Below are 17,539 nucleotides of genomic sequence, written 5' to 3' on the forward strand. Positions count from 1 at the left end.
AGTATGGACGCAGCCATCTGGTTAGGATCAATGAACTGACTCAGGTATGGTCGCAGCCATCCAGTGAATGAGTCAAGTATCAAGAAACACGCCTGGATTACAACAGACACAATCCAGGGTCTTGCGCTCCATCTCGACCCGAACAAGAGTACAAGTCCAAGCATGTGAATACATGAGCTGAAGTCGAACATGCATGAACATCGCCTGATTACCAGTCAATAATGGAAACTGTTAACAGACGCGAGAGGTACCACCAATAATGACAATGGCCCTCAAGGTACTATAGGTACAATCTACAGCGTGTGAATCAATGCGCTGAAGTCGAACACCCGTAGAATCATTCGATCGGAGGCCAATGATGAAAACCTCACGTCGAACACGAAGAACCTGCCATTGAGGCATGCAGGCTCCAAGGCACCGGAAGGGAGTCTCTAGGTCAACTTCCTGGATAGTGAGCTGAAGTCGACAGGGAGTGACCTTGATCGAAGGTGGGCCATAATGTTTCCCACATCATCGACACGAGACAGAGAGATAATGTTGTGAATCAAGATTGTGCGAACTATCAGAGGGAGGTTGTTTATTTGCAGCGATCAACTTCTCTTGAACATATCAGCGACACATTAACGGAATTGGCAGTATTTGACATCAATGTATCAAAGGTCATTATGACGAGGCAATGAGTGAATGAGAGGTCAAATAGGGTACCCAAATCCATGGAAGCAAGTGAAAGATATGAGATGAAATATCCCCACCTTGGACACGAAAGCAAAAAGTGCCATGTTCAAGAGCGACATACTGCCGTTACGGTAATAATTATGGTTCAAAGAATTTTATTTTCCCCCACCATTTCTGGCGAGTACCCCAGTTATTTTTAACAAGCTTGATGGGGATAGCATATGCTTGTGTTGTGACAAAATCCGATGTCATTAAGTTTTAACGAGTCTGACAAAGGAAAAACTCGGCGTCTTTTCTTGTTTAGGGAGTTTGAAAAGACAGCAGAAAAGGAAACTCCAGGGATGTCCTTTTTCGTACAGTTGTGTCTCTCGGGCCCGAAAAAGTATAAAATAATACCCGAAAGAACCGCCCGATCATTACGATCGAGGAGTACTTTTCATGATTAGTGACTTCGACCTGAAAAAGTAAAAAAGTGGTCAAAACCACGTCGTTTCATAACCACTAACGAGTTTGAAACGACAAAAACCCGGTAATCTTTTTATGTTTTAACGGTCGACAAAAAGAACTTAACATGACCGCCCCTTATCACCATTTAACGAGTCAAGAGGAGCGACTCGGCAATCTTTTCCTCTTTAAATGGTCAGAAAAGAGCTGAAAGCGGACCTTGAAGTAACCTTTTCTCGTGTTTTACCGAGCTCAAAAACCGAAAAAAAGAGTTCATTATGTTGCTCGAGTGGCACTAATCCCTGTCAACACACAAAAACAGCGTAAAATCCTACTTTGACATAAAAATATTCACAAAAATATGATTTTAATGTGTTTTTTAAGCCAAAAGAAGCTATAAATAGTGAAATAGTAAAAAATAAAATTACTTTTCACTTTTTACCTTGTGAGTTTACCGTTGGAGGGTTTTGGGTGCAAATTTCAACTGCTGATTGCGACCAATCCAGGAGACCATTCGAGCCGCCGTTTGAAACAGGTAAGAGGCCCCATCCTTAGCTTCATTTTTATTCCATTCTTTCAGTTTTCTATCCACAGAATTATCCTCTGTAAGGGGTATTGCAAAAAATAGGGTTGCGCCCATTGGCGCGAGTTTCCCACGCGGGTTCGCGCCAATGGGCTGTTTTTCTAAAAGGGGTCGCGCCATTTTCGCGACTGTTTGTAAAACAGTCGCGCCAATTGCGCGAACCAATTTACACATAATTTTGACCGTTGAAAATGCAATTTTCTTTGATTTTTGGTTCCACCATTGATCTTATGATGACATTTTGGTGTTTTGGTTGCAGGAATTGGTCAAAATGGCTATAGAATGGAGAGAAAGGGAACATGAGGCCATAGATGCTTTGGCATTGGAAGATGACGCATGCATGGATGCTTTGCGAGATTGTGGTTTGAAAAAATTCTTCCTTACCTCATATCTACGTGCACAGCCCGAGTTACTAAGGTTTATTGTGGATGCCTGGGATATTGAGGATCAGGTATTTCGCCTGAAAGACCAGACATTGGAGTTGGATGTCTCTGATGTTTATTTTATTACTGGGCTATCTCGGCGGGGCGCACGACCCATCTTGACCGGTAGTAGACCTTCTGGGGAGAAGATGGGGGAGGTAATGGCCAGAGTTTGTCCTGGGGCCCATTTTGGATCCAATAGTGCCAAAGTGGACATTGTCACTATCCCAGATTTGGTGCTACGAGTGGTACTATTCACTATCACTCGGACGGCTGGGGTACAGGCACCCCACGAGGCCAGCAAGAATCATTTGCTGCTGGCAACTGAGTGCCTACACCCTACATTATTTGATTGGGCCACAGCAGTAACAACAAATATAAAGAGGCAGCTTACCAAATGTAAGCGTGATGGCAATAAACAGTTCAGATATGGATCCATCATAGTATCATTTTTTCTGGAGAGGCTACCGATATTCCGGATCCCAGGAGGTATAGTGGCAGATCCAGTGCCACGAGAGCCGAGATTGGCTCGATGGGCACCACTTATGCCCAGAGGAGGTGGGGGCCAGCAGATGTCCTGGAGGCCCGAGTTCTTCATTTGGCTCCAACACCAGTTGATCGTCGTGGAGGACTGGCCCTATGCGGGCACTGATTTTACTGGAGATCCAGATCTCCCGTTGCCTGAGGGAGAGGACTGGGACGAGGAGCTAGGTAAGGACCTTTTATGTTTTCAATACTTTAGCATATTCGAGTTTTTATAATTTATGTCTGTTTCAAAATCTATATATGTATGCAGACGTTGGTGCAGAACGACCAGCCGAATTGCCTCACAACGTACGGAGAGTACAACCTGCAGCGGACCCTCAGGCAGAGGGTGACGATGATGACCTAGTATAGAACCTTGAGGCACTTACTCGAGGGATCCCAGATTATGGCAGACTGGCGGACATGCCTAGAGTGTACCAGAAGCATACGGTGGGAGTGTCTACTCGCGTCCATCGTCTGTTGAGACGTGTGGTGCGGGCGGTGACATGCTATCATGAGCATCACCGCGATTAGACGCCTAGGTTTCATTTTTTGCACGTTTTTGAGAGACATGTTGTCGACGGCTGTATGAGTTTTGGACATGTATTATTTTTTGGATTATGTAATGCGCGGGGCGCAAACATTTTGACACTCACGTATATATATATACATATGTTCATGGTTCATTATTGTGTTTTCATGTGCTTGCTTACATAATGTTTTAATTACAAATTATGCAGATGTCTATCTAATACATGATTGGCCAATGCATCAGATAATGTGTTTAATTGTCTCGGAACATGTTGATATGTAATAAAATCAAAATGTCTTTCCAACAACCTTACACGTAAATACAACCTTAGTATATGATGGTTTCTGACGGAATATTGCCTGTTGAGCTGGTGGACAACAAGTTGAGAGTCCAGGTTTACTACCAATGCGTGAATACCGAAATTAATTGCTCTAGCAAGTAACTCGATTACAGCACAGTATTCGGCAACATTGTTAGTAGTATGGCCTAAACACACACCCTGGCAATCTATTAGCTCATTATGAGGATCGTAGATTACCCATGCCGCAGAAGACAAACTGCGGGTACTGCGGTAGGCACCATCAGCGAAACCAACATAAGGTGCATCCAGCATCTGCACAAGAAGCGAAAAAACACAATAAGTGGCAGCTGTGTCTCGAAAACCGACACACAACACACCAAAGTACATGTATGTACATAATACAATGTACCAGCATCACGCATAGTACTTTTTCAAGTAAAGCCCATTTCGGGGCTTCCCAAGAGGGTTTCCTTCATAATCAATCAGCTCGTAGGCCCCTTTCTGCAGGACTCTCTTGACAATATAAGGGCCTAGCCACATAGACTCGAGTTTTCCTGCGCCTAGCTTATCTTTCGCTTGATCATAGAGTAGGACCAAGTCTCCCTCAACAAAAGAACGCGGATGGACGGTCTGATCGAAGTGAGTCTTGACTCGCTTCTTTTGTGTTTCGATGGCCAAAGAGGCCAGGCGACGAGTCTCATCTAACCGTTCTAGGTAAAGAAGGCGTTCTTCTAACGGGGTAGTGTTGGGAAGCAGTTCGATGGCTAATTTCAATGAAGGGATTTCACATTCAATTGGAAGGGTAGCCTCTAGTCCATAAACTAGTTGAAATGGAGTGAAACCAGTGGCATCCTTCACGGCAGTTCGGTAAGCCCATAAGGCAGGGAATAACATCAAATGCCAGTTAGATTTATGCACACCAACGATACGTTGAAGCATTGTGACCAAGATTTTATTGACAGCTTCAACTTGACCATTGGACTGAGGGTAGTATGGAGTTGAACTATCGTGTTGCAAGCCTAGCTGGGTTGTTAACTCCGACATCATATGATTACGGAAATGCTTTCCGTGATCAGTGACAATGGCTTGAGGGACACCGAATCGTGAAATAACATGATTGAATAAAAATTGCGCCGCAGTGTGACCATCTTCAGTTAATGTAGGCATCGCCTCGGCCCATTTAGTAAAGTAATCGACAGCAATGATGATAAACCCATGCCCCCCGGCCGAGCGAGGGTTACAGGTCATATAATCAATTCCCCATTTTGCAAAAGGGCCGACGGAAACTATAGGGTGCAACGGAGCGGAAGGCGCTCGCATCTTCCGCTGGTATATCTGGCACTCATGACAAGACCGGACGGCAAGAATGCAATCCTTGAAAATAGAGGGCCAAAAATAGCCAACCCGAAGGATTTTTTGGGCTGTAGCATATCCGGACATATGTTCGCCACAAGCGCCAGTGTGGCAGTCATTGAGAACCCGTTCAGCGAGTAAGACAACGTCTTATAGACATGATACACGAATCCTCCGCCGAGCGTCTTTAGACAGGAGGACGTTTGCAGATATGTGATTATATCTCCGTACCATGGATCGAGGGTGCTAATTAGGAACAGGGTTTCATCTGGTATTTGGTCTTCTGCTGGCGAGGTCGAGGACGACGATGGCAAAGAACAAATTAACTCAGCGAACACAAGAGATTTCTTAGACTTGGCAGTGGTAAATTCCAAGTCAAACTCTTGGAGGATAACAATCCACTTTGAGTATTTTCCCCCTAGTAACTGGCGTGACAATATATACGTCATGGGGTTGCAATCAGAAATCACAGTAGTAGTACGCAGAAGAATATAATGACGGAAGCGTTGTACAGCACAAACTGCGGCTAGTGCCAACTTTTCGATATAAGCATATCGAGTTTCCGTGTCTAACAGGTTGCGACTGAGATAGTAAATAACATGTTCAGTGTTATCATCATCGGTTTGGACAAGAACCATGCCGATAGTGGTATCGGCGGCAGCCAAATACAAGGTGTAGTCGCGATAATAATTCGGAGGACGAAGCAATGGAGCAGAAACAAGTAAACCCTTGAGACGTTCAAAAGATTCCTGAGCTGTGGTATCCCAATGGAAAGGGATATCACGCTTTAGTAATCGCGTAAAACCTTTAGCTACTTCGGCATAGTTGGGAACAAAACGGCGTAAAAAATTGGCTTTCCCCTGCAAACTTTGTAACTGATGCAAAGAATTTGGGGGAGGGAGATTGACGATAGCTTCGACTTTAAGGGGATCCAAACGGATGCCTTCTTTAGAAACGATAAAACCGAGAAGTCTGCCAGATTCAACGCAGAAGACACATTTGTGGGGATTTAGCCGGATTCGGTAGTACCGACAGCGAAGAAAGATTTCGCGAAGGTGTTTAGGGTGGTCCTGACGTTTAGCCGAATGAGCAGGAAGATCATCCAGATAAGGTTGCACAATATGCCGAATGTCATGAAATGCATACGACATTGCGCGCTGGAAGGTAGCACCGGATTTTTTAAGACCGAAAGGGAGCTTTTTATAGGCAAAAGTCCCCCATGGGCAAATAAAGGCCGTTTTGTGTTGATCAACAGGAGCAATATTGATCTGGTTATAACCGGAGAAACCGTCCATAAAAGAATACATTTCACTGCCGGCACACTCGTCAATGATCTGATCAATGAATGGTGTGGGAAAATTATCTTTAGGACAGGCTTTGTTTATATCACGGTAATCGACACAAACCCGGATTGTACCTTGTTTTTTAGTTACAGGGACAATGTTAGATACCCAATCCGTAAGAGGAATAGGGTAAATAAAACCGGCGTTAAGAAGCTTTTCTACTTCGGCCTTAATCGCCGCAGCCTTCCTAGGATGTACAGGGCGTAGACGTTGACGAACTGGCTTAGCATCTGGGTACGTGATTATTTCATGCATCACTATACTAGAATCAATGCCAGGCATTTCTTCATAGGACCAAGCGAAAACATCACGAATTTCGCGAAAAAGTTCAGAGTAAAGTTGAATCTCCTCTGGAGTACAAGTGACTCCGATATGAAGATGCTCGACTATCCCGGGCTTAACAGAGATGTCGAGGGGTTGGGTTCGTGTAATGTTTGCCATATTTCCTTCAGAAAAAACCTGATCAATTTGAATAGGCGTTTGAAGGATTTGTGATGGGAGACAAGGAGCGAACCGCTCGAGGCATGTCAGGAAATGTTGCGAGGCAGGGAGAAATGAGGAACGATGGTGAGAACTGTACCAGGGAGGTTCCTCCGGAGACATGGTCTCAATAATAGCTTCGTCGGAGAGGAATATTTCTCCTAGAGAATCCGAAGAAGCCTCATCTAGAAGTCCTGAGGATGGAGTAAGCGCAGAAGAGGGAGTCGAGGCAGCAATGATTTCAACATAATTAAACTCGGCAGGACTCAACGGCATCTGGTCGCCCCAGGAATCTACTTGGTCTGTAGGGGGTACGAGCCACGGATCAGAGCCAGTAGCGATCATATTGACAGAGGCGACATTTATAGGAGGGAGTGGAAAAACACCCATAAGATCAGGATCTTTGAAAAGTCCAGCTCCCAGAGTCTTAGGTAATTTGGAAGTATGGTCTACGAACGGGATGGTGCCGTCGGAAGAAGAAGCAAAAAAGGAGAGCTGGTCAACGGTAACGATCTTCCCTTGATGAGGAAAACGAATAATTCGGAAGAAAGATGAAGCAACAGCTTGCATTGCGTATATCCAGCTACGTCCGAGAAGGAGGTTGTAGGTTAGAGTAGCATCAACAACTTCAACTTCCATCTCGACCGTCTTCCCTTCCAAAGAGATTGGTAAACATTGGAGTATACCGTAAGGACGGGACACTCTTCCATCAAAAGCTTCCAAGGTGGTGGGAGATTGGCTCAACGCCGGAGATCCAATCGCTTTCCAACAGGCAACGGACATGATGCAAGTTGAGGCACCCTCATCAATAACTGTACGATGAATTGTCTTGGAATCAATAATTACCTGTATGAGGAAGGCGATTTGAGGAGGTAGTCTTAGAGTGTGGCGTTCTAAGTCAAAAGTTATTAAATCCGAATCGGCCGGATCTATGCCACCAATGGCAGATAGCATGGACTTCCTCTGAGAAGGGCAGCTCTGAAGAACCTCTAAAGCGGACATAGCCGACGGAGTCTGTGCTAAGTCCTCAACGATGTTGTAGTGCTGTGCAGCACGAGCATTCGGATTATACGAGGATTTACGGAGTACTCCTTTTGGGGGGGGTCGAAGAGGCGTTTCGGTGGTAGGTCTCTCAATGTGGAGTGGACCGGAACTGAACGGGGGAGCACTTGGGGGAACCTCAGGCTCTTTCCCGGCAGATAACGGATAATCCTTCATTCGAGTACTGATATTAATGGGTATTGTACCAGCCGTAAACACTTGAGAACCAAAGGAAGAGGGGGGCTGAGTAGGGTCAGCCACCATTTGAGTTTTTTGAGTGTGTTGGGTGGGAAAGGGCTCCTTGAGCACCGCAGGAGTCCCAGAGGTGCCTTTTAATAAACGACTAACTTCGGACCGCCTCGGGCAATCCTTGGTAAAGTGATTTTCATCGCAAATAAGACAAGGATATCTGGGTTTGCGTTTAGTGCCGTCCTCAGGTTGAGGTTTTGGGGTTTCCTGCTTAGGTTGCTCCGTCTTATTTTTCGCTTTCCCTCTTTTCTTCTCTTTCGAAGCCTTGCTTGCCGTATTAGATTGGACGGCATTAACCTCAGAAGTAACATTCGAACCAGACGATGCCTGGGAAGGTTGTCCATTCGAAGCAGATGTTTTTTGCTTTGCAGGGTTTGTATTTTTCTTAGAGGGTGAATTAACCGAACCGATGATACCGTCAACAGTGGGTGTTGGCGGGGCTTTAGATGTTCCTTGTCTTGGGACATCAGGAAGATAATCATATAACGTACCTGACTGAGAATAAACCAAGTCAAGGTACTGAGCTCGAGCAATAGCTTGCTCTTCAGTGACACACGCCCCCATGGCGATATCCCGAGCTATTGGAGGTACGAACGAAGTCGTAAACCAATCGGTAAGAAGCTGGTCGGGAATCCAAAATTTGATCATACGTCTACGCCGTCTCCATTCATGAATATGATCAGAGATATGCGTAGCTGTCGTTTGTCTTAAGGAAGTGAGGAGGTGCGTACCCGTTTCGTATCGAATGGGCAACTGGAAGTGAGTGAGAAACGCCATAGCCAAGGAATTGAAATCTTGAAAGGACCCGCGATGAAGTTCGATATACCACTTAGCGGCAGAGCCAGTGAGAGTCCTTTGAAAAAGGCGAAGCCGAATTGAATCGTCAAGCCATGAATTAGACGAACACCACAAATGATAGGTCATAATATGGGCTTGTGGGTCTTCATTGGCTTTACCATCGAATTTTGGACAGTCACCAGGTATTTTAGTTGGAACTGGAGGCCAATAAGGATTATGAAGGATAGGATCATTGGTTAATTTGGATACATCTGGTAATTCTAAAGTCGCTAAGAATGGTAATTGAGGATTGAAAGGCATCTGGGGCTGTTGGTAGGGTGGAGCACCAGGGTTCCACCCAGGTGGTGGTTGCCCCCATAGAGTTTGTCCGGAAGGATTTGGCCCCATAGTGGATTGGCCGTAAGGATTTGTATAGTGCCCCCCAGCATAAGGATTACCAAATGATGCTGCAGGCGTGCCGTATTGCTGTTGTTGGTAATTCTGGTACGGGGCAAACGGAAACTGCCCTTGAGGTTGTTGGTAGCCATACAGTGGTGGGGCTCCGAATTGAGTTGAAGAACCAGGCTGGGTTGGATGAAAAGTTTGTGATTGAGACCCAGCCTGCATTTGAAGGCCAGATGGGTGTTGGGGTCCCATTTGGGGCCATGGACCAGACTGAGCAGCACCAATGAACTGTCCTATAGGTTGGGCTATCTGGCCAGAAGGAAAACCTTGTTGATGGTTAGGTTGGCCGATCTGTCCAGAAGGTTGGACCTGCTGATACTGAGGTTGGCCTACCTGCTGGAACGGTTGTTGCGCAGTTGAAGGTTGTCCTAGCAGACTAGATGGTTGAGGAGATTGGGCAGTTGGTTGGCCCAACTGTGTTTGGGGCTGACCAATCTGCCCAGAGGGTTGTGAATACTGGACAGTAGGTTGACCACTTTGTCCAGCGGGATAGCTTTGCTAGATACCAGGTTGGACTTGTTGAAAAGACGACTGACCTGAGTTACCAGAAGGTTGCAAAGAGGAAAAAGGAGCAGCAGTAACGAAAGGGTTTCCATAAATGGATTGCCCTAGTTGGTCTTGAGGGGGTTGTATTGGAGATTGCGCAGATAAAACTTGACCACCATGGAAAGAGGTGGAGGTCCAATCAATGGACAATGGGACCGATACCTCAACAACCGGTTGAGATGACAAATATGGATCATATGGCTCCTGCATTGAGACATTTGTCATGGGGTCAAAGACTCCAAACAAAGAAGCTGAGGGACGACTATAAATAGAAGTCAAGGGGGCTGCACATACCGTTGGAGCGGTTGTGACGGAGGTAACAGATAGACCGCGACTTTGTGGAGTAAAAGGCTCCGTAGCAGGAAAAGTGTGTGATGACCACATAGGACCTGTGAACGGAGTTCCAGAAGGCGTAGCATCTCTCAAAGCTTTATAACCCAGTGGTAAATTTGTGGTAGTAGGCGTACTACTAACATGTATAGGGTCCGTTGAGGTGGGAATTTCACCGCTCGTCGCAACGGACTCATCGGTTGTAGTAGGGGATAATTCATCCATGTCGGATGAAACTTGTGGGACTAACCCACGAGGGGAAGGATGGTCCCAAAAAGGGATACCGTCCTCAAAAGGTTCCCACGTAGGGTTCCAATGATACTGGTAAGTCTCGTCACCCGGGGCACGAGAACTAAGTGGTTGTATACTTAAAACCACAGGGAGACTCACCACCGGTGTTTCGGTAGAAGACGAAACTAGTAATTCTGCCAGGATGAAACTTGAGAAGTTTATCGAGATAACTCCTACTTCGGACTGATACAAACGAAAGCTAATTGGGTAGATGTTATCGTGGCCAATAAAATTTTTTAAGACACTGAACTTAACCTTTTCATTTTTTAAGAGTCGAGAAAAGGGTAAAAGATGACTCTAGTCTCCTTCGAATATTTAATGAGCACGAAGTGACAAGACGCTCATAGGCACCTTTTCGTTTAGGGAGTCCGAAAAGGATCAAAAGTGACTGCTCTGGAATTCTAGGTAGAGGGTGTGCCAAACTTTTCGCAAAACCACAGAATACTTTTTAGGGTACGGGTGGTCGATCTTCGTGAATGCTGTGTTCACTGCATTGCGAATCGTAGGGCGGCTGACACGACTTCCTATGGATAAAGGCTTTATTCCTATAGGGGTCTCCCAATATATACTCGACGGTACGTGGGAGAACAGTCCGTATTGGCAGCTACCGTTTCACCGTGGAGGAATCACCCAACCACTCGACGATAAACTACCAGGTTTAACGACGCCGGAACACGTCTCTAACCTAGACCTCTAGAGTGTTTGCGTTATGTTCCAATGCGTTGTTATGTTCATTGAGTTCATTTTAAAGTTTATCTTTGATTATGTTTCAGTTTTTTTTTGGTCCTACCGTATGTGATATCTCGAAAACTTCTTACATGCAAACTATATGCCGAAATTAAATCATTTGATTCGATGAATCCTATCTACAGGAGGGTTGAGATCTTTTTTCACAAACGAAATGATCACTTCAACAAAGAACAAAGATCCTAATGCAGCTAATAACAAGAAACGAAATTTTGTCTTTTTCCTTTTAATAGCAACAAATAACAATAAATGCTAACTACTATAATGCAAGAGATTTTTTGTTTTTCCTTTCCTTTAAGATAGCATGATGCATGTAAACAAATTCCAAGAGATATGCACAATCCAAGTTCAGTCAATGAAATAGAACCAATTCTAAAACACAAAATGAACCATGCAAGCAAGGAAAAAACACAAAAACTAGTGAACTTCAAAGAGGCTAGAAGTGAAGTATTCAGAGTATAGAAGATCAAGCTTTAACAAAGCACTGGATAGGTGTAGAACAATCAACAAGCTGACTGGATGATCAAGAGACCGAAACTTCCCACAGAAGGCTAGACATGCAAAGTCACTGGAAATAAGCAAACAGCTGAGGGATACAGGCTAAAACCAGTCAAGCAGAGGTTCAACACAGTTCCAGAGGCTGAAAGAGATATATAAAGAGACTGAATGAGCTTTCCACCCACACACAGGCAAAATTTACAGAGCTGGCGCGACTGTCAGCCTACAAGTTGCGCTACCACAGAATTGGCGCGAGTTGCTTTTGAGCAACGTGCGCCAACTGGCGCGACTGTCAGAGAAATAACCGCGCCAATTAAGCTTGCCAACTAAAAAGATAAAAGATACGACCTCAGGTCGGGTTGACAGTGCTCAGATGGGTCAAACAGTAAAGAATCAACTCAGAACTGACTCAGGAAGCTCATGCACTCAAGCAAGCAGAAGAAAATTAACATGCAAGACAGAAAACAAAGAGTTTCTCCCCAGTGGAGTCGCCAATTTGTTGGTAAGGTAAATCCCCTCTGCGGACAGAGGCGATCCCACTAGCCTATGACAGAACTAGCCACAAACAAACCACGCTGTTACGCAAGTTCCTAGTTATGCCTCAAAGGTGAATCAAGAAGACTAACCTGGAGTCCAACGCTATGATTGAAGCAGAGTTTATATCCTCGCTCCCTTGCTCCAACAGATCATAACGAATACCTGCACATACAAAGGAAGAGACAGATACCAACATAAAAACTACCAAGGCACAACTATATTTCAGTCAGAAAGGAAATAAATCAACATATCACCATGACAGATAATGAGATTGGAACTATAATAGCAGTCGCTCATCAATTAATAAACAGGAAAAGTTACAACCATTGTTCTGACGTCGACCCTTCTCCTGGCTGGGTGAGTAACTATATGTGTCTTGACATGCATCTCCTCTCCGGCAGCATAACCTCTCTAGCACTCATTAGCATTCTCTCCATGACCAATAATCATCACTCTTATAACTCAATTACCAAATCACTAGCATAACACTAACACCAACACTCTCGCACTAGCTTGTCCAATGCATAATGACAAGCTTATATAGATGAAGAAGGGAGGAGGATGCGATGAACCGGGACACCTTTCGTGGAATTAGCAAAAGCCATAAAGATGGATAAAGCTCGACAAAAAACTGATTTTCTATCCTCAGAAAAGCTCCATGTAATGAAGGAAACAACAGTCGGACGTGCATTAAGGCAAAAAGCACGACTAAATTTGGTTGGCGCGACTGTTGCTCTAAGATAGAGTGCCAATGGTCGCGCCCTCTTTTGAGGATCTCCATCATTGGCGCGGGTAGGATACTGTGGACTTGCGCCAATGGAAAAAGAGCACTTTTTAGGGATAATCTGCAGAAGGTGTCTTCAGGGAACATGGAGTACATACTCAGGGGAACATAATGCAAGTGTTTTTAGACTTTGTCACTTCTTATAACTCCCGGGATGGGTCCTCCAAGGTACGACAAGAGGAGTAACAGGGATGGTGACAAATTACTGTGTAACACACATATACAACATGTACACAACACCACATATACAACATGCACTCAACACCATATGCACACAAAACCGCATATGCAACATGCACACAACACCATGTGCACACAACACCACATATGTAACATGTACACAACACCATATGTATGCAACACATCATTTACAATATGTACACAACACCACATATACAACATGTACACAACACCACATGCACAACATATACACAATAGTAGTACTACACATCCGAAGACCACATTGTCTCTACCAAGCAACCTTGATTCTAGTGTCTTTCCACTATCCATGCTTGTCCCAACATGCTGTAGATTGCACTGCTTCCATTCCGTTGATGCATCCCTCAACGTTACCTGTCATAACATAAACATAGGAATCGTTGTAAGCATATAATATCAAATCATATCCACATGATACTAACCTCATAGATCTGTCAGGGCTATTCTTCCCTCTTGATACCAGGAAGCTCTTCATTCCATTCACTTGCATAAGCAATAATTTCTCCACAAGAATCATCCCTAACAACCCTTATAGACAACGACATACATACATACATATAAACATTAGCATAAAGCAATCATGATCTTTGACGATCCTATCAAACAATAACATACATACATACATGTATACATATATAGACATCAACATAATCATGTTCACAACATAGTTACGAGATATCATAAGGCCAAGGTTAAGATAACTTCCTTTATCCATGCACAAAACGCACAACATCGAGACAATAGTTCCTCAAATCCATTTACTTTACCTTTCGTGGTTACCTTTCTCATGATTGTCTGACCACTATCCATTTACCCCAATGGACCTAACCAATGCCACTGGCTATCATACTCTTGCCTTCAGCTTCCCTTATACATGCACCGAGCTTCATCTGAGTCTTACATTACCTATTAGGTTTCATTCAACACTTCCCGAGCTCCATCAATTTTCCTCTTGCCCAACCAATTCCCAAGACCCTCAAAACATGAAAGGCAAACATGAAGCAAACAAAAGAAAACCATGAAAAGCAATAACAATATGACACCACAAACAAAGTGGCATGGCCATGCACCAAACATAAACAAAATTGCAAATCAAGTGTAAATAAATCATAAAAGACCTAAAGCACAAAACTAGCTACAAACACTTGGAGCACGACTCTGTGAGGTGGACCACTGAGATGTGGACACTATTCCTTCAGCTCATATAAAGAAAGAAGAAATATTACATTGAGGAATTCAACCCTACGTGTGATTTACAACAAAAAGAGTTCATTGGAGCTAGCATTTCGTGGAGGGAAAAGGTTCTTATTGCTCAATTAAGGACCATCTCACATCAACTTTTTGCATGACTGTGGCTATGGAATCGGAAAAACATTTCATTTTGGAATGTGATGCATTCAAAGACATCAGAGAAAGTTATGAGAACATGTTAGCATCGGTTTCTTGGCATTATCTTTTTAGCGAGGAGATTGTTGGAAGGTTGGGTTAGCTCATCATCAATTTGAATCGGAAAAGGACTGAATTGCAAAGAGCGAAAAACAGGGAACTAATGGTCTCATAGACTATTTTTAGTCTCGTGGACCTTAAAATATCATTTCATTTCATAGTCCGTACTGGGTCACTGTCTGGAAATTATGGCTGATGGTACATCAATATGATTATACAATAAGAGAAATTAGTCCATAGTCAATGAAATCCATGATATATAAAACATTCTTTTTAATAAATAATTTGAATTGTTTGCCTAATGTATAAGACTTTAATTTTTAGTCAGCTCAAGAACTAATGCCCGAACACATTATAGAATAATAAATTCAAGAGGGATTTTAAATCATGATTATGTCAGGTTTATTGTTTTTTTTTTAACTTATGATTATTTAATGTTTATTTTCTTATTTATTTTTATTATTTGATGTTTTGTTATGGTTGGTGAAGTTTATAGGATATTCTTAGAATTGTGGTTGCATATATAGAAAATTTAGGAACTTAACCTTATAATTTTTTTGGGTACATTGGCTTTGTTACTCTTTTTATTTTTTAATTGTTTTTTTAGTGTATCCTTGGATTAGGGTTACAAGAGGCTTAGGATCTTTCTCTTAGATAATAGAAAGAATTACCACCTTCTATTATAGGTTGCTCTACATATGGAGGGAGTGGAAGTAATAAAGGTCAATTTCGATACAAGAAGGATTTTACTATGTAGGATTGAGTGGCATGCCGACAATAACCAACCACCGTTTCAGACTTATTGTTGGCACTAACAATATTTACTACTTTATTTCCTTAGAGGGATTTGGCTTGGTCATAACATAGGAGGAGAGATTTTCATCAAAGTTGACTCTAAGATTAACACCAATTTATCTACGATATCAACTCATTGAATACTTTCTTTCATTTTCAAAGTCCTTGCCATAAGATTAGGTACTTCCCTCTATTTACTAATGTTGACTCTGATATACTCCTCCCCCGCCACCCTCTAACCCCAACTTTGTGGACCCAAAAGACTTTAGGGTTTGGGGAAGTTGGTGAATGGACTCAAGTGGTTAAGAAAGGAAAAATTGTCATGGCTACCCAAGGCCTAAGCTAAGGATACAAACTAATGTTGACTTAAAAACCTCCAAGCTAGACATTTTAAATGTGTGCAAAGTGCACATGGATTTTCTTGGGTTGTTATGTTTTTTAGTGGTAGTATCTAAAGGGACCAATGATCACCTCCGAGGCTTGATGAGAAAGACAATGTGGATTCAAAATAAGAATAAAAAGGATTGAAGGGTAATACCATGGACCAGTCAATTATGCAAATGCTAGAGAAGAACATTGTATGATGTAACTCCTACCAACTACTTAATGGTAAGGATGGGGAGGAAATGGAAGTTATCATAGATGGTTACCCTTGAAGATTGCATCTTAGATTGTAAGGGGTCTTATAGGGGCAATCAAGAAGATCATTATGAGAGTAATTTGTACATTGATTTTAGATTTAGACATCTTTGTTTGCAAGAAGTGAAGGTTATTAGTTTTACCTTGAGATCAACCTTGAACCATATATTCTCTAGCACAATATATTTTCAAACCTTACATGAAGAAATTCAAGTTGGGGTAGCCACTCTTATCTCACCCAAGTTTAGAGCATGTGTAATTGTTCAAGTTACCAAATAATTTAACTAAGTGGTGTGGATCTCCTTAAATATGAGGGCAAGGTTCTTGCCCTTACAAATATTTCCTCACCTATTATGGTGAAAGAATGCGCCTAACACTAGAATTCATTAGTTGAAAAATTGTTAAAGGTCAAATGGATTATGTGTAGGGAATTTTAATGATGTGGAATACCAACTTGAAAAAATTGGGAATAACTCTACTCACATGCTATCATGAGAGTGTTCTTCTTAAACGTCCTTAATGTTAAGCTTGAGCTATATGACCTTAGACCATTGTGTCTAGAAATTTCTAATGGTTTCCATATCTCATTTAAAGGCCACATATTATGAGCCCTAGAAGACTAATTTGATCATACAACCCTTTCTTTCCTTCATTGACCATGGTTAAGGACCTAAAACCCTTCCAGGTACATAAAAGATTCTAATGATGCACATATCCAACAAAGAGGCCAACAATCTAGGTTTGTATGGTGGTTTGATGAATAGTTCAAGGACCAAGGCCCAAAAAATTAATTTTGAGTTAAATGCTTAAGACCCATATCTTGTGTGCAAAATTTTCTAATGGTTCCCATATCCCACTCAAGGACAAAGATACTTACTAGAGGAATTTTGTGGTGGTTTGAGAAATATTGTGTGTCCCATAAAATTACTTTAGGGATGAAGGAACTTATTTCCCCCTTCCCAATCATGGTCAAGGCCCTAAGGCCAATTCATAATACACACAAAATTCCTAATGCCACCTGTATTGCACTCATGTGAAAAAGACCCCTTTACACTATCTATGTTGTAGTTCAATATCTTTATCATGGCTCATTAGTCTTTTTGCCACACAATCTAGCAGGGCCCTAAGAGGGGAACCTATGGGACAACTACTAAACCAAGTAACAACAATGAGTCAAAGAACCACTGCCACCTAAATCAATGTCCCCTTCTCTTTACAGATTTTCACAGATGGGAGGAGTCCAAGTATGAAGGAAGTCACTTATAATGATAATGTCAATGACAAGGTATGAAGTGATTTCCAAGGTCCATTCAAATAGAGACACAATATAGGGCTCAAATGCTTCAAGGAAGCTAAAGGCTCTCCAAGAAAGATCTAGGATGGAGAACCAGACCTACGACTTGAAATTTGAAATGATGATAGGTATACCTAGAGTGAAGGATCCAAAGGAGAGATAAGATCTCAAAAAAATCTTTGCAAGATGATGTGATACTTTAAATAGGCTTTTCGCTCTTATT

Source organism: Pinus tabuliformis, chromosome 3_2, assembly GCF_031772625.1.
Source record: "Pinus tabuliformis cultivar Carrire ecotype Pingquan chromosome 3_2, CPIR1, whole genome shotgun sequence".
Taxonomy (NCBI): Eukaryota; Viridiplantae; Streptophyta; class Pinopsida; order Pinales; family Pinaceae; genus Pinus; species Pinus tabuliformis.